We start from the raw sequence: 19,061 nt of genomic DNA on the forward strand, positions 1-19,061 counted from the left end.
GTAACAGTATTATTTCAGTTGCCTAGATGCTCCTCATTCTTTAAGTCCCAGGTTATGTGTGACTGTTTCATTAATCTCCCATGATACATACACCAGCAACCCTCACTATTTAAACTCTGTCTCTTATTTTACTTGGCTCTGTTGTATTTTTACAGCATTATTCTTCTGCAATTATCTTGTGCATTTGTTCACTTCCTTATTAACTCTCTCCCTGTCCTGCCTATTTATTCTAAATTTGATTGTAGCCAGGACTTTAGTTGTTTCCAGACAACTGCATTGCAAGAAACTTGTTCATTAAAAAAAAAAATAGGTAATTAGTCATCACATAGCTACTCCATAAAGTCTAACATTTAATTCAGGGTCATGGAACTGAAAAATAACATAAAAGTTGTTGGGAACATTTCAGGAAAAAAAAACAGCACAAAAAATATTAAAAAACAAGACCTATGAGGAAAATACGTTGATTCAGGTAAGACCAAGAACCAGTTTTACTTAACTTTTTATAATTGACAGAGATCTTTGACCTATTAAAGTCTTTTATCTTTTGAAAAAAAAATAGCAAATTTAGTTACTGATGTCCCTGTTTAATAGGTATAAACTGAGACCCAGAGATTGAACTAATTTGTACAAATTCAGAGAAATATAACATGTAATCCAGGTTTTCCTTCTTCCTATGTCCAATATTTTTTTTTCTCATAAAACCATCTATCTACAGGATCACTAACCAGAGTAGGGAATTTAGTTTGGATGTAGTGAACAATGACCTTTTCTATTTGAGTTTATAAATTTTTATGTTATCTCAGGAGGTTCTCAAATATCAACCTTTATTTGTGGTAGCTATTTGTTTTCTTTATATGGTTTGAAAGAGTATGTAGTGCAATGGTAGAGGGTGACAGATTGCTAATCTATTGGTTCTTCAATTTCCAATATTCCATAATTCTTTGGTTAAGTTTTCCACTTTGCCAACTAATATTTCAAATATACTTAATATTTTTTAACTTAACAAGCTGATGACCCCTTAACAACTATTGAACTACATATCACAAGCATATTAGTCTCTAGGATGTGCTCATTGCATGGGCTGTGTAGATTTTTATTTAATACACAGAACATGCAGTGAGAACTTGATAGAGATTGGAAGACATCCAGAAGAATAAACCACGAATTCTTATAGGATAACTTTGTATTTGGTACAGATTAATTAACTAACCATCCATTTAAAGGTTTTTACTAATCCTGTCTCCAAACACCACAACCTAGATTCAAAAACACACTACTTGAACTTCCATATTGATTCTATTTTTATTTGTTACTTGATATTCTTCTTTACATAGATTGTTAAAATTTCACACAGAGTCAAAGTTAGCTTTTTAGTAGAATTATAAACAATAATTCAGATGCTAGAGAAATGGCTTAGCAGTTAGGAGTACTTGTTGCTCTGGCAGAGGACCAAGGTTCAATTCCCAGCACCCAAAATTTGGTTTACAAGTGTTTTTTAACTCCACCTTCAGTGAATCTAACACCCTCTGATGGCCTCCTTGGGCACTGCATGCATGTGGTGCACTTATATACGCAGGCAAAGCATTCACATGCATCAAAGTAAAAGAAAGACAATTTCCTCAAATATCCCATTGATTCAACAACATAAAACTTTTGTTTCAAATATATTATGACCATGTGTCAAAAATTACATTGATGACACATTAGATGCAGATGTTTTACATTATTAATGGGATATTAATAAATATGTCACCTGATGCTCACCTCATTCTTACATTTGAAACTTATTATTGAAAATATTCTGAATAGATATATGTCATTCATTTTAAATAGAAGACTTTTCTAGAGTAGTAGAATGATTTAGCTTGATTTGAAAGCATAGCAATCCTTGCACATTTAATACTTATAATTAAAACGTACTTGTTCTTGTTTTGGCATCTCCTTGTTTATGTAAGGAAGCAAAGCCAAACTAAATATGTATTAAAAAGTCTAATTGAAGAGCCAGAATAAAACACATTATAGGTCAGAAACACAACAGCTCTATATTTAGATACAACTAAGAACAAAGTAGAGATAAAAGGAGGTTTATAAAGAAAATGATTTAGTAATTACTTTTTAGAAATATTGAAACTTCTATGTCATATTGAAAAATATGGTCGAACTTTTTAAAGACAATGTCAGGATACATAGAACACGTTATATTTCTTCATGCCTGGCATATAGCAGGTCCTCAATAAGTATTTGTTGAAAAAATAAATGAAGCAACAAATCTTATTTGAGCACCTGTTATGTGGAGGATAAAAAACTACAAACCAAACAGAGCTTGTGATCTTATATGGGAGAGAATGAATATAAGGTAAATGTACAAATGACTATCATTTTTGAAACTGTAATAATATCAAATACATCTTTTAAAAAGATCACAGATGCGCAGTTCATGTCCCATTATCAAAGAATTTAGAGACTTGAACCTGGGACTTATATGAAGTATGGGAGCAAAAGCATTTCTTGTAGAAATTTAAGTATTTATAAAAAGGAATACTAAATCAGTAATCTTACAAGGGTCAATAAATTAAAATAGAACTTCCTGGATCACCATAAAACCTTTTCATAACCATTTTTCTTAATGTCTTCAGCATATTACATTAACATAGTATGAAATAATGTGAGTTCCTTAAAGGCTTTGTGCCTCTTAGTTCTTTTTTACTTACATGTATTATCTATCATTTATAATAAAACTTATCCAAAAGGTTTTTATCCATTATTTATAGTAAATCGTATCCAGAATGTTTTTAAGTACCTTGTCCATCATTTTACTACTTTTCAGGTTTAATTTCTAGCCAGTTACTTGAAAGTAATTTGAATATGAAAATAGCATTTGTTGTTTCTAATTTTAAAATTCCACTGGAGATAGGACAATAGATAATGTATTTTAACCGAACACCTTTCCTGAGAAGATCAAGGAATAAAATGTTTTACATTTGAATTGCTCCTATGACATCTTTGTAAGGTATAGCTGTTATTGTTGATTTTATCGGACTAGAGGTATACATTAGGAAAAACAAATTGGTTAGTCTACTTTATGAATGATGTAAAGACCACTTTGAATATAAACTAGTATTGTTATCAATTTTCATGAAGGATGCCCTCAATCTCTTTTTCTATTTATTTGTTGATTTTTCTACTGAGAGTTTTGCTGTTGGTTTGGTTGGTTGATTGAGATTGTTTGTAACAAGATACCCAATAGCCTAGTCTGGTCTTAAACTGACTATGAAGCAGAAGATGACCCAGAAATTCTGGTCCTCCTGCTTAAAGGTATGCACCACAATATCTGGCTCCACAACAGTCTCATTTATGAGACAGGAACTAGATATACCTGCCCTTCTCTTCATTTTCCTCCTTTAATTTCTCCTCGCTTTTTCCTTTCATTTTCATTCTATGTACAAAAATTATGCAGATGTTATTCACTGTTCTGTATTCAATTACTTATACATACATGGGCTTGAGTGGTAATCCATATAGATAAAATGTTTGATGAATGATTTAGTAATCATCTGTTTTAGAAATATGGACTTATTTAAATGCACTGTGACTCTTAAAAACAAACTAGGTGGATCCACTGGGACTGCAATCCATAACTCTGCAGTTTGATTGGCTGAATTTTTTTGTAATGATCTTCATGTGTTGTAAGAAGTTTATTTGATGAAGGGTGAGGACTGCACTTATCTGTGCACATAAGGACAAATGTTTAGAATTTAATTAGAGACTATACTGACTTACTAAACTGATTGTTGTAGGTTATCCGCCAAGATTCATGACTTCACTGGCTAAGACTTGGCTAAGTTTCCCGTATTACGCATGGTCTATCAGTAACATGTTACAAATGGAGCAGGAACAGTTTATACACACACACACACACACACACACACACACACACACACACACACACACACACATATATATATATATATGAATGTGAAGAGATGAAGAAAGGATATATAGGGAGGTATGAAAGGAGAAAAGCTAAGGGAGAAATGATGCAACTTTATTATAATTTCAAAAAGAAAAGAAAATCATGGAAGAAAATCACCAGAAGAAGATAAATGTGAGTTCTGAATATTGAATACTAAAAAAATTCAAATTGCTTTTATGTCATTCAATTTTTAAATATTCATATTACTACTCTACCCTATCTTCATAAGAGTATTATATGACTTTTACTAGTACAATCTTTTTATTATTATTTGCAATGATAATTGATCCCATATCATTGTTTTGCTGCTTCCATATACTAATAGGTAATTAATACATGAGATTATAGTAGAAGTTCCAGGTAGAGCAATGACTGAGAAACCATGGCTTCACTCAGAAATAAAAAAAAATGTTTAGGGGAAATCTGGCAAGTGATCAGGTGAAGAAAATACTTTTTCAGTATTATGGCAGGAGTGATCTTAGTATACTTTAAGAACACAAGAAAAATCTAGGGAACCAGCTGTAGGTTAGAGAAGCTGTCACACGTGGTAGTATGTGAAATATCCTTCTGACTGTCTGTGTCATCCTCAGATAGAATGAAATGCAATTTATTGATCACCCTTTCTACCTGTTTTTGAGATCTGTTTTGAAGGTCTCACATAACCTAAGCAGGCTTTGGACTACTTATGTAGGCAAGATGACCTTGAAATCCTGGCCCCTACTTCCTAAGCATTCAAATTAAAGGTGCATGCAATAATTCCAGGTAATATGCAAATTTTGTAAATATTTAGTATATGAAATATGTGGTGAAATTTGCATCTTAGTTATAGAGTGCACTTAGTACTAATGGGAGCCACAGAATCTATGACTGAGAAACAGGAGATGTAAAGAAAATGAAAAAAAGGAAACTAAGAACTTGGTTAAAAAATGTGGCAAGTAATGAGTAAGTGATGAGTGCAAACTGACTGCATACTAGAAGAATTCCAGGGAGTTAGGAAATTAAACCTTAAGTGCAATTAGGTAGGTGATGGTAGTAAGGATTTTTTTTTTGAAACAGTGATATATTTAGCTTAAGTACAAAGAAGAGCAACAATGAGTTTTGTGTATATATTTGCTTACAGAATTGCACACTAGGACCAGGTCAAGTAGCTGTTATACTGGTTCTTTAGCTTTCAATTAAGCTTTAGATCTACTAACTCAGTTCTGTTTGGCATAGCAAGTATGGTTACACTGTACCAGCGACTTTCCTATTCATACGTTACTATAATCTTTTCAACCTATATGAAGGTTTTACTTCTGAGCCATATTTGTTTTCTGGCTAGACATACTCATTTTATGCTTGTCAGCTATTTTTCTTCCTTCTCAAGTGTTCCATTATAAAAATAATTTCACAGCTACCTTGCGTACTATCCCAGCAACCTTGAAGGGGATAAATTGGCATAGTGTTTCATGGGCTGATGAAGCTACATGGTGTAGAATTCCTTTCTATCTCCTAAATTCCATTAGATCATTTAGCAAGATTCTTTTGGAAGATACTGTACATTCTCCACTTTTAATATCATAGAACTCTACTCATTTGCATTGACCTGCTAATTAAAGTAGCAAAAATAACATGCTGAATCACAGGACAATTATTTTGAATATTTCCATCCTGGCTTTCTTCGTATTTTCATTATCATTTAGAATACACATTAATTTTTGTTTGTGTGGTAATTTCAGCCAACTTATCTTCATTTAGGTCACCCTGTGCAAGAAAATGAATTATCTCATAGTTCCACTCATTTGCTTGGCTTCTTCTACTGTACAAAACTGTGAAATTCCACAGATATTTTATAAGAGGTTCTATTATCTTTTCATAATTTCTTTTATCACACAATCATCTCTCATCATTTTGAATTAATTTTATTGGTTTTAAATGATTCCTTAATCTCAGTGCTTATTATCTAAGCAGGGTACAGAAAGGTGGAAGAAGAAATGGAAAGTGTAGTGTATGTTAGTATCCCAAGTCTCTGTGCTCTCTGACCTTACACAGCAGTCTTTCTAGAATATTGCTTCAACACAAAGGAAAGGGATGTTCATCGATTGAGTCATCTACCCACGGTTTCATTGATTTTTAGAACTATGCTTACCACAATACTTCACTTGGAATTTGCTATAAATGAATTAACATGCCCATTAGTTTTCATTTGGGCAGTTCACTGCTAAGAATGAAATTGTGGTCTTTGACTTGCTAAGCGAGTGGTGCTCTGCCACCAAGTCACAACCTTAGGCTCCTAAGTTAGGTTGAGTCTATTTCCATAGAGTCAGGATGTCTTTTCGCTTTATTTTTAACTCCTTAACTCCCTACAGTGTGAAATGAGAGGGACACACACATATGAGAGAGGGACAGAGGGAGAGAAGGAAGGAAGGAGGGAGGGGGGGAGGAGGAAAGGAGGGAGGGAAGGAAGGAGAGAGAAGACAGGAGATGGGGCCTTTAAGCTAATGTTTAAAAGCCAATCCTTTGCTCATATATTTTGGACCTCAAATTATGATCAATGTTAATTTCCTGACTTGCATCCCTTGTCTATGGTTTCAGAAGATACTAAAATTAGGGGGGATGTACAAATGCATTCACAATCTTGAATCAATTGAAATGATCCTATACATACAATTCATTCACTCTTTCATAAAATCAACTCTAAGATGAGTAAAAAATTTGAAAATATTTTATTCATATATGACATCAAGATTTTACAATACAAAGAATTACACCTTTCTCTAAGCCTATGAAAAAATATGGAGAAACTACCTATTAAAGAGATGGCTGACTTCGATTTGTTGGTAATAATTCATACTGTCTAATCCATAATACAACAGTGTAGTTTAGTGGTAGAATATTTGTTTATCATTCAAGTGTCTGGCTTTGAGCCCTGACAAATTGAAGCTAGTTACTTAGAAATGTAATAAAAGTACTGTGAAAAACTTTGCCTTACATTCGTGTTCTGCTATGCTTTGATTGCTTTCTATGGCTATGGTTTATTACATTCACTAAACTCTTAAACTTTTATTTGTTTTATGATGTAGAAATGAACCCTGGGTTGTAACAACCAGAGAAAAACATAGGATGACAGTATGTGGAGCTTGATATACTTGAACCTGTAACCAACAAATCTAGGTTATAAATTGTAGACTAATCTGATCAGTAAAACAAATGTTTACTTAAAAAAATCAGTGGGTTTAGTAAAAACAAAACAAAACAAAAACAAAAAACAAAGCAAAGCACCTAGAGAAACATGATAGAGTATCATTACCAGTGGCTCTCATTATCTGTGAGAGGAGTTCTGGTTTCTGCTTTTGGACTTCCTGGAACATTTTTATTCTCTCTCCCTCTCCTTCTCTCTCCCTCTCCCTTCTCCTCCCTCTCCCTCTTTCCCTCTCCCCTCCCCTCCCCTGTCCCTTCCTCTTCTCTCTCTCTCTCTCTCTCTCTCTCTCTATATATATATATATATATATACACACACACATATGTATCCACCTGTCTCTGTTACTATCTCAGGTTCTTTGCCCACCCCCTCATTCATTAAGTATGCCTGTGACCTGATAGGGAGATGGAGCTGTAAAACTGGATGGCATAAAATACACATGCAATATTGAATTCCAGGGAAACTCAGGAACTAAACTGAATCAAATTTGTTTTATTTTTGTGAACATAGATTACACATAGACCCACTCTCACACTTGAGTCACAGACTCAAGGTAGCTATAGAAGTCATTGTCGTGATGATGAGTCAGAAGTGTGCCCTTTAATAAAAGGCAATTGGCATACTTATTAGCTTTACAAACGTTTCCCGATAACCACAAACCTGTTTAATGTCTACATTAATTTACAATTATAATTTAATTTTATTAAAAATCCTCATGTACTTTCTTCTTATTTATAGTGAAAATTATCTACTTTATGCATGACACAAATATCGCATATATGTACCTGGGTCTTAGAAGACTAAAGACATATTTTTAAACATTCCTTGAAAAACTTTATATGGACATTTCCAGAATGCAAATGTTCTCAATGAGAAATCCTCTGACTTTTTTCTAAGCATGTTTCCTTTGTAAACGACACTGTCTTACGTTACTAAATTGATAATAAATGTGGATGCCAAATCTGTGCTTCTGTTTATGTAACTGAAATTCTTTCAATAAGAGTTCCCATAATAAATTTAAAGGTACTTTGGGAGCAAGTATTATGAATACCTGAGTTTAGTGACTAATACGACAAGTGCTGAAATATACAATTACACTTCGCCCACACATTTTTGCTTTGTATATATATATATATATATTTTTTACTGCTTCTTTTTTTTTAAAATTAGGTACTTTCCTCATTTACATTTTCAATGCTATCCCAAAGGTCCCCCATACCCACCCACCCCCAATCCCCTACCCACCCACTCCCCCTTTTTGGCCCTGGCGTTCCACTGTACTGGGGCATATAAAGTTTGCAAGTCCAATGGGCCTCTCTTTGCAGTGATGGCCAACTAGGCCATCTTTTGACACATATGCAGCTAGAGTCAAGAGCTCCGGGGTACTGGTTAGTTCATATTGTTGTTCCACCTATAGGGTTGCAGTTCCCTTTAGCTCCTTGGGTAATTTCTCTAGCTCCCCTTAACTTAACTTTCTGTGATGCTTTGAGGAAAACCATCCTTTGAAGGACTAAAATACTATAATTATCTTCATAAGTATATTTAGGGCTAGAATTAAATTGAAGATAGGAGGGGGGACCCTGGAAAAGGCCTAGATAATTAGAATAAAACAAAGCTTTATAGTGTGTGCTCCATAAGTAAATTCTATTCTGCACCTTTTCTTGGTTGTACAGACTCAATCCAGTATTATTTCACTATTTACTTGCAGTATACATATATAGTAATCATCAGAATAACAATGTTTAAGCAAAGAAATTGTTACCAGAAAATATTTTCTTTGCCTGCATTTCAAAGAGTAAACTTAAAATGCTTTTGTTTGAAATAGGAGAATATGGACTCCTGCAAGGTTTCTTCTGGCTTTCAAATGCATACATGTGTGCATCAACACACACACACACACAAACACAAACACACTAAATATATTAAATTTTTTAACAAGTATTGAAATGTACTAGGTAGACTTTGAAACTTAACATGATATACTGTTTTTTCAATTTTTATTAGATATTTTCTTCATTTACATTTCAAATGCTATCCCGAAAGTCCCCTATACCCTCCCCCCTGCCCTGCTCCCCTACCCACCCACTCCCACTTCTTGGCCCTGGCATTCCCCTGTACTGGGGCATATAAAGTTTGCAAGTCCAATGAGCCTCTCTCCCCAATGATGGCTGACTAGGCCATCTTCTGCTACATATGCAGCCAGAGACATGAGCTTCTGCTTGGGAAATTCTAAAACAAAGTGAGAGAGAGAGAGAGAGAGAGAGAGAGAGAGAGAGAGAGAGAGAGAGGCGACAGACAGAGAGAGACTGTGGAACCTCCAGATTGACTTCCAGAGTGATTGTACCAGTTTGCAATCCCACCAACAATGGAGGAGTATCCCTCTATTCCTCTTTCTCCACATCCTCACCTGAGGTTTTGATCTTATCCATTCTGATTGTGATAAGGTCTAATCCCAGGGTCGGTTTGATTTGCATTTCTCTATTCACTAAGGACTTCGAACATTTCTTTAGGTGTTTCTCAGCCATTCGGGATTTCTTAGTTCTATAACCCATTTTTTTTTTTTTTTTGATTGGGTTGTTTGGTTTTTTGGTGATTAACTTCTTGAGTTCTTTATATATTTTGGATATTAGCCTTCTATTGGGTGTGGGGTTAGTGATGATTTTTCCCCAATCTGTAGGTTGCTGTTTTGTCTTATTGACTATGTCCTTTGCCTTACAGAAGCTTTCCTGTTTCATGAGGTCCCATTTATCAGTTGTTGATCTTAGAGCATGAGCCATTGGAGTTCTGTTTAGGAAATTTCCCCTTGTGCCAATGAGTTCAAGATTCTTTCTCACTTTCTCTATTAGATTCAGTGTATTTGGTTTTATGTTGAGGTCCTTGATCCACTTGGACTTGAGCTTTGTACAAGGTGATAAATATGGGTATATTTTCATTCTTCTATAGCCAGATAGACCAGCACCATTTATTGAAGATGCTTTCTTTATATTCATAATTTCTTATAAAATTACTTAAATATTTCAAATAGTGTTACATATTTTGGAGTAAAATATAACTTCTATTTCAATTAAAATATATATTTCATGCTGATTTTTATTTAAAAAGTATTAGTTCTTTTTCAAGATAAGGTGTCACTCTGTAGCACATGCATGTTTCCAGTCAGAGCCTAAGATTAGAAGCATGAATCATATATGACTTACTACAGATTGTTTTTGTAATAAGTGACTTTAGAAAACAATGTCAATGTCAATGTGTATGTACAAATAATTTTCTTTACAATAAAAACAGAAATAAAATTATAGAGCCTATGATTTATTTAAAAAAAAGTCAACCCGAGTTTGATCCTTGGATCCCACAACTTGTAGTGAAAAAGAGAACCAATACCCAAACATTTATTAAGATTCCATTACCCACTAATTAGAAATTCGATGGTTACATAAGTTGTGACTTTTAAATTAAGTATAAAAATAGAGAAGTCGGTATAAATTAAGCCATTGAGCAGGTAACAATTATTGATATCAAGAAATCTCATTTTAGCTTTCTACTCAATACCTACCCAATAAAATTCTATCTTTTAATTTTTCTCTTGTACAGAGAATGAATAATAAAAGTTGACTTTGGTATACCACTCATTTGATATTTCCTAGCTCACTTGCCCTAAAAATTATGAATCAGCAGAATCACTGAGCTACACATTTCTCCATGCAACACTCACTCCATCCCTAAGTACTAAAATCCCACCAAATAGTCTGGTTCAGATTTTAGTTAGAATATATTCTTAAATGGTACTAGGAAAGATACTTCACAACTACTTTATGGCCCAAGGACAATGCATTTGTACTTATTAATCATATACTTCAAATTTATTGAATTGTAGGCAAGGAAAATCTTGAATTAGAATCAGAAAACATTCACCAAACTCTTGATAGATAAATAGCATCATTCTAAGAGTATCACTGTCTTTACACAACAAATGTTGAACAGTTGTCGCTACTTAAATGACAAGTAAAGAGAATAAAGTCGAGATAGCAGTTCAAGATAACAGAGCTTGGAAGTAGCAAGCTCTAGATTCTCTTGGCATTCAACTCCATAAAATTTTGTATCAGTGTTCAAGAAATAATTTGTGTGTGTGTTTGTGTGTGTGTTTAGTTATTCTCATCTCCTACCCTAGTTCAGGAAGTTGTACATATTACAGAGGCAATGTCTTCGGCATTGACCTCCATCCCTAAGTTATTTGGCTTCATTTTATTATGCAATCACCTAAGACCATCCAGCAGGGTTCTCATATACTAGAATGAATATATTGCTAGTCCAATCCAACTACTCTTCCTTTCTTCCATGTGGACACATTGCTCCTCTAGACCATTTCACATCTACTTTCATGCAATCTGTATACATACAGTTTACATGCCTGAAAAGACTACGACTCACATAGGAAAGAAATAAACCATATTTATTTTTCAGAAACTTATTTAACAAGATAAAATGTTGATAAAATGATAAAAAAAAAACCTGCAAAAATGACTTCATACTCTGATATAAACAGTTAAAAAGGAATTAAGAATTCTTCTGAGCCTAGCATACTATTACTAATCTACTAAAGGGCATTCAATATGTATGATACATATATTCTTTCAAGTTAAAAATATGCATCATATTAAATTTTATTTAAATATACAAGTTTGATACACCCTGAATCAAACCTACAGACAGTGATAATGATTTGGCCATCTGTTTACATTTTGGTAATTTACAAGAATAAAATATATTTAGAAGCAAAATATTCTTTCTCAAAGGTGGTGTGTAATTAATTCAGTACTTTACTGAAGAATAGAGCCGAATAAAAAATGGCTTTATTTAAAGTTGCTGGTGTATTATTAATTTGATAAATATGCAGAGTAAAATGCTGTGCAAATGACAGGCTGCCCTTGTCATTGGACTTAAAGTCTTTATTTGGCTTGTACAAGAGTTCCAATCAATAACTTTAAAGTCAATTTTTCTACTACCCAAGAATAGGTGTGGCTATAAGTACACTGTGGCAAATCCACAGTATTATTGGTCCTTTCATTTTCATAGATTATCATTGATATAAAAAGAAGCCAGTCTAAAACACAGCAATGTCTTTTTACCAAAAACCATAGATGATTCTTTACAAATGAATCTCATCAATTTCATGTCAGTTTAAATGAACACCTAGTGAAAATGGCAAAAGAGAATCAATATATTTATACTTACATGTCTTGTTTTCAGATCACAGATTCTTGATTCCAAGTAAAATTAGATTTAATGTTAATCTTTTTTTCCATTTTTATTAGGTATTTAGCTCATTTACATTTCCAATGCTATACCAAAAGTCCCCCATACCCTCCCCCCACTCCCCTACCCACCCACTCCCCCTTTTTGGCCCTGGCGTTCCCCTGTACTGGGGCATATAAAGTTTGCAAGTCCAATGGCCTCTCTTTGCAGTGATGGCCGACTAGGCCATCTTTTGATACATATGCAGCTAGAGACAAGAGCTCCGGGATACTGGTTAGTTCATATTGTTGTTCCACCTATAGGGTTGCAGATCCCTTTAGTTCCTTGGGTGCTTTCTCTAGTTCCTCCATTGGGGGCCATTCAATAGCTGACTGTGAGCATCCACTTATGTGTTTGCTAGGCCCTGGCATAGTCTCACAAGAGACAGCTATATCTGGGTCCTTTCAGCAAAATCTTGCTAGTGTATGCAATGGTGTCAGCGTTTGGAAGCTGATCATGGGATGGATCTCTGGATATGGCAATCACTAGATGGTCCATCCTTTCATCACACTTCCAAATTTTGTCTCTGTATCTCCTTCCATGGGTGTTTTGTTTCCTATTCTAAGAAGGGGCAAAGTGTCCACACTTTGGTCTTCGTTCTCTTGAGTTTAATGTGTTTAGCAAATTGTATCTTATATCTTGGGTATCCTAAGTTTCTGGGCTAATATCCACTTATCAGTGAGTACATATTGTGAGAGTTCCTTTGTGATTGGGTTACCTCACTCAGGATGATGCCCTCCAGGTCCATCCATTTGCCTAGGAATTTCATAAATTCATTTTTTAAATAGCTCAGTAGTACTCCATTGTGTAAATGTACCACATTTTCTGTATCCATTCCTCTGTTTCGGGGCATCTGGGTTCTTTCCAGCTTCTGGCTATTATAAATAAGGCTGCTATGAACATAGTGGAGCATGTGTCCTTCTTACTGGTTGCGGCATCTTCTGGATATATGCCCAGAAGAGGTATTGCTGGATCTTCTGGTAGTACTATGTACAATTTTCTGAGGAACCGCCAGACTGATTTCCAGAGTGGTTGTACAAGCTTGCAATCCCACCAACAATGGAGGAGTGTTCCTCTTTCTCCACATCCTCGCCAGCATCTGCTGTCACCTGAATTTTTGATATTAGCCATTCTGACTGGTGTGAGGTGGAATCTCAGGGTTGTTTTGATTTGCATTTCCCTGATGATTAAGGATGTTGAACATTTTTTCAGGTGCTTCTCTGCCATTCGGTATTCCTCGGGTGAGAAATCTTTGTTCAGTTCTGAGCCCCATTTTTTAATGGGGTTATTTGATTTTATGGAGTCTACCTTCTTGAGTTCTTTATATATATTGAATATTAGTCCCCTGTCCGATTTGGGATAGGTAAAGATCCTTTCCCAATCTGTTGGTGGTCTTTTTGTCTTATTGACGGTGTCTTTTGCCTTGCAGAAGCTTTGCAATTTTAGGAGGTCCCATTTATCGATTCTCGATCTTACAGCTCAAGCCATTGCTGTTCTATTCAGGAATTTTTCCCCTGTCCCCATATCTTCGAGGCTTTTCCCTACTTTCTCCTCTATAAGTTTCAGTGTCTCTGGTTTTATGTGGAGTTCCTTAATCCACTTAGATTTGACCTTAGTACAAGGAGATAGTAATGGATCAATTCACAATCTTCTACATAACAGCCAGTTGGCCAGCATCATTTGTTGAAAATGCTCCTATGTAAGTGGTAAATGATAGTTTTAAATTAAGAAACCACAGTTCAGAAACATACTATTTATAGTGTTTCTCCACACATTTGTCTTTGACAAACTTAGTTGGAGTATTTTTTGCTACTCCATTCTGACTTACATTGCACCATGATATGCTATTCATTGCCAATCATCAAGTTGACCTATGATGACTTTTAAAATATGGAACATGTATAAATAACTTAACTCAAAACCTTCAAAATACTTTTTTCATCATCCCAATTATTATACTGTTATTGACATTATTGACATAAACCATATTTTAAAGAAATTATAAGGTAAAATAATGGGCTTAGAAATTGTCATTATTCACAGTTGGCACTTTATTGAAAACTAAAAATAAAATATTGCAGTAGCATTGTGATTTTGCCTTTAAAAATAAAGGTGGTTGTGTTCACTTTCAACATACTTGAGAAAGAATCTAATATGAATTTTTCATAGACCCTGCTCACAGAAAATAAATAACGACAGTTCTAAAATATTTATCTTCTTCTTTTTTTCAATAACAGAAATTGAAAGGACCACTACAATTTGTATAAAGATGTATCAAAATTTCTTGGGATTTTGTTAGAAATAGAACAAACTCAGTGCAAAATCTCTATAAGAGAAAAATCTTAAATATGAAAGTGAGGTATCTTTGAATGAAATGAATATTTAAAATAACTCTCCTGAGATAAACTCCCATGTGAATGGTAGAGCACTTGCCTAGTGTATAGAAGGCTAAGTGTTCAATCCTCACTAACACAAAACACTAATAAACAAGTTCATATATATGCACTAACTTATTCTAATCATCAGTTATTTTCATATATATATATATATATATACATATATATATATATATATATATATATATATATATATATATATATATATATATATACTGGGAAATTTATTTAGTTTCTCTGTAAAACAAATATGTCTTATAATATATAGGTTAACTGATAAAATGTAATTACAAACCTTTCTCTAAAATAGTTACAGTTCATTTTCCATTAGGGATATTTTGTAGATTGGAATATACAGTTCTGAAAAATATACCAACCATACACACATATACATTGAAGAGTAAATAGAAATTACATGATGATGTTACAGCTTTGCTATTTTTATATGGACTATTTAACTCGAGTTTCTTGACTTAAATTTAAATTTCATCATTAAAAGCAGTACAACTGCTGTTAGGAAAATTATATTAACAAAACTGATACCAATATGGAAAATGAAGCTGATTCCATTCTTAAAATTAGTAGGATTGAAGTCTTTACTTCCCTTTGAATAGAGAGAAAAACATTAAGTTTTATGATTCTTCACTAGCCAACCAGAACTTTTTTCAGGAAAAACTATGTTCTCTGTTCTCAAACAGATATCCTTCAAATATATGTAGCTATTTACAAATATTTAAAAATGATATCTATTTCCATTGATATTTATTTTATTATTAGTGATGGAGGTAGAGATGGATACATCAGGGTATTCTACAATGGGTGATACTATAGACAGTAAGCATAAAAAAGAACAACTGTGTCTGAGTCATTTAATTTTCCAAACAATGTGCCCTAGAGCAGAGCAGTATAGAGACTTTCAAATTTATAAACAAGTCTGTGTGTTAGTTAAATGAAATGCAACTCTATACACACATTCTGGCATGAATCATATATATATATTTCAGAAATGTTGTAGTCTAGTTTTCCAGTATATTCTACTAAAAATCCTTAGAAAAATGAATAATAACATATGGTTTACACTGAACAAGTGTTTGAAGCTTTGTTTCTATGGTAACTATACAACCTACATGTTAGAATTTGAAACATCCCGTGCTTACCATTTCTCACATTAACAAAAATGTTTTTTTTCTAGAAATTTCTGACATCAAACTAATATGTTTGGGGAAAAATTAGCAACCAACATCTCTAGGCTTTTAGGAGTAAGTATCCACATGAAAGAGTGTTAACCTGTAACTCTCAGCTACTAGGAATGCTTCAATATGAGGAGCACTTCAGCAACAGATCAAAGGTGTGTTTCCAAAAGATGTAAAGAACAAGGTGACAGAGAGAAGAAGGCAAATAAACTTTTAGAAGGGCACAGTCTAATTTTCGCTAAATATGTTGGACTTAACCTGGCATGTGCTTGTTGAAAGGTTATTTTATATTCTTTCCTTCTGAATTTGATATTTTTAACATTTACATTCTGCCTTTCATTATCCTGGCATTCGTTATAGTATAGTGAAATGATTGATTCTATAATAATATGATGGCCTGAAATAGTTGCCTTAGCTCCCCAACATGCCACACATAGAAATGACTTAAGCTTCAATGTTGTGATCATTGCATTAAACAAAAATCCAAAAGTGTGTCATTGATGAAAACACATGAAATTTTGGTTCAATAATTGAGAGATATTGTTACATTTTTAATGAATAAACTTGATAAGCATATCTAATATTAAATAGGTAAATGTCAATTCTGACAAATCTCTTCATAATTATAGGTGCTTTCTATAGATCTCTAATGCATAAAAAGAAAACCACATAAATGAAGGTGATTAACCTAGCATACAGTTTCCTTCCGTAACACATAGTATTCTCCTTAATGTTGTGATATAATTACCTTTGATCAGCTTCCACTATTATTTCAGCCTACAAAAGGAAATACATTCCATTTCACATTTCTGAGGTTAAAAATAACACTTTCAAAGGGAAAAATAAGACATCCTTTGAGCTGCAAAATGGTTCAACTTTTATACATATTGAAAAATTTAGTATAAGGAAAGGAAGATTTTCTTATAATCTGTGGGAGTACAACTTTTGAAGTACAGCTTAAACTTCTGGTCTCAGATTTATTAGTCATTGAAATTAATTAGTTGGGATGCAGGAAATCATGTGCCAAATAAATGGCTCAAATAACTTATGTCCCTATGATACTTCATTTTTGCATCATTCTTTTAAAACAAATAAGTACACTATCTAAAATATTTTTTAAAATATTTACAAAACCAGCACTTAATTCACTGGATTTTTTTTTTTTTTTGGTTTTGCCCTAACAACTATTGAGATATGAGGAGACCTGAGGGGCTGAGTTGAAATTCAAAGGATAGGAAGAAAGGGAGATTTGGCTCTTTGCACACTTCCTCCAGTTCAGTGATTGAATTCCTTAATTGAATTCAAATTCAGACCATCTGCATTTTCCTTCTTTTCCATACATATAATGCAAAGAAGCATAAAGCTGCTTGCTGCATCCAGGGAACTCAGTACCCCAACCTGGAAGTGTGTTGTACATATGGGTGCCTTGTGTGTTTATTGGGCCAATATTTATTGAATGGGAAATGAAATGGATTTTTCTCTACTGCCACTGTTAATAATGGTTTCTGGAGCTTAAGGAGGAGAGGGTTTTACATTTTCATAGAAAGTCAATTATTAAAATCACTTGCAGCCAATGATGATGTAAGACAAGGAGAAGTATGTGGAGAATCTATGAGAAAGTTTATGATGATCCAGACTGGCAGGTTTCAACCTGTGGGTAGTTACCCCTTTGGGGAGGGGAGTTGAGCAACCCTTTCATTGGGATCACCTGTGACCATCAGAAAACACCAATAGTTACATCATGATTCATAACAATAGCATAATTACAGTTCTGAAGTAGCAACAAAATAATTTTATGTCCAGGGGTCACCAAAACATGAGGAACTTCATTAAAAGATTGCAATATTAGGAAGTTTAAGAACCAGTGCTCTAGATGGAAAAGAACCATTTTGTAAGACTCCAACTTAGAGCATTTCTCCCTGGGAGGTAAAGCCCCTAAAACATTCCCCCAAGCTTGTTTTCCCTGATCTCTAAAAATACAGCTAGAATGAAGCTCTTTGTTCTCTATAGCCAACAAAAAGCCTTTTTGTTTCTATACCTTACAACCAGGGATGTGATAATTGTAAAAAGACCTAGCCAGGTGCTTGCCTGGCTCCCTGTGCCAAGGACACGGAGATAGATGCCATAGAGGAGCTGCAGCTCACTCCCCACCCCCCCAATCAGAGAGGAGTTGTAGCCAACTCTTCTCCCAACTCCCCCCAACTCTCCTCCCAACTCCTCCCAACTCCTCCCAACTCCTCCCAGTTCCTCACTTTTCCTTTAAAAGCCCCCTACTGTTACTGCTGGGGGGGGTGTCAAACTCCCCTGCCCTCCACAGCAGAAGGAGTTTGTCCTCAGATAGTTGATAATAAAGCCTCTTGCAGTTTGCATCAGGTGTGGTTTTCTCTTGAGTCACTGGGGTGCTGGACAGCTCATCCCAGGACTTGAGCGGAGGCCCAGCTTCGGGGGTCTTACAATCTGACTCTGGAATATTGCCATAATCTCACCCTTAAGCTCAAATCAGTTTAAAAAATTGACAATACATACCAGTATAATGAATAACCACTTTTGTCTTCTTAGAAGGCAGGCATCAGTTAGCAACTAGAAAACATTTAACTCTAGAAATACAATGAAACATTGATTAGTATTTTAACCAAAGTACAATAAACACTGTACAGAATTTATAATGTTATTTCCCATCACCATATTATCACCTTCTCCATAATGGCAACGTCTTACATTTTTAAAAAATATAAAACCACAAGACTAAGCAAATTTGAAAACTAAAGAGCTTAGAAAATAATCTCTCATTAGTAATAAGTCATATTGGCCTTTGTGATGCCTGAGGAATCTTGACTGGTTACCAATGAAGGAGAGAAGAATAATTTCAAGTAGGTTAAAGGTTTTGCAATTATTTTATGCCTGTTTTAACAAAACATATATACAGGGTTAAGAAAAATTAATGCATTGTTGGGGCCATTTCTAATGACACCATTTTTTTTTCCTTCTATGACTTTCCAGATCACCAAAATGATCTTCTAATACCA

General features: G+C 34.2%; 1 protein-coding gene and 2 non-coding genes across 4 annotated transcripts in view; all 3 read left to right on the forward strand.

Moving 5' to 3' along the window:
- Htr2c (5-hydroxytryptamine (serotonin) receptor 2C) overlaps window positions 1–19,061 on the forward strand; it is a 234,814-nt gene that overhangs the window by 45,926 nt on the left and 169,827 nt on the right. The gene's annotated exons all lie outside the window — the stretch shown is intronic.
- Window positions 1,052–1,138, forward strand: Mir1912 (microRNA 1912). The gene has a single exon (NR_037300.1). It is a non-coding gene; the product is annotated as a microRNA 1912 (primary transcript).
- Window positions 2,212–2,297, forward strand: Mir1264 (microRNA 1264). The gene has a single exon (NR_037205.1). It is a non-coding gene; the product is annotated as a microRNA 1264 (primary transcript).

The sequence above is a fragment of the Mus musculus genome, chromosome X, assembly GCF_000001635.26.
Source record: "Mus musculus strain C57BL/6J chromosome X, GRCm38.p6 C57BL/6J".
Classification (NCBI taxonomy): domain Eukaryota; kingdom Metazoa; phylum Chordata; class Mammalia; order Rodentia; family Muridae; genus Mus; species Mus musculus.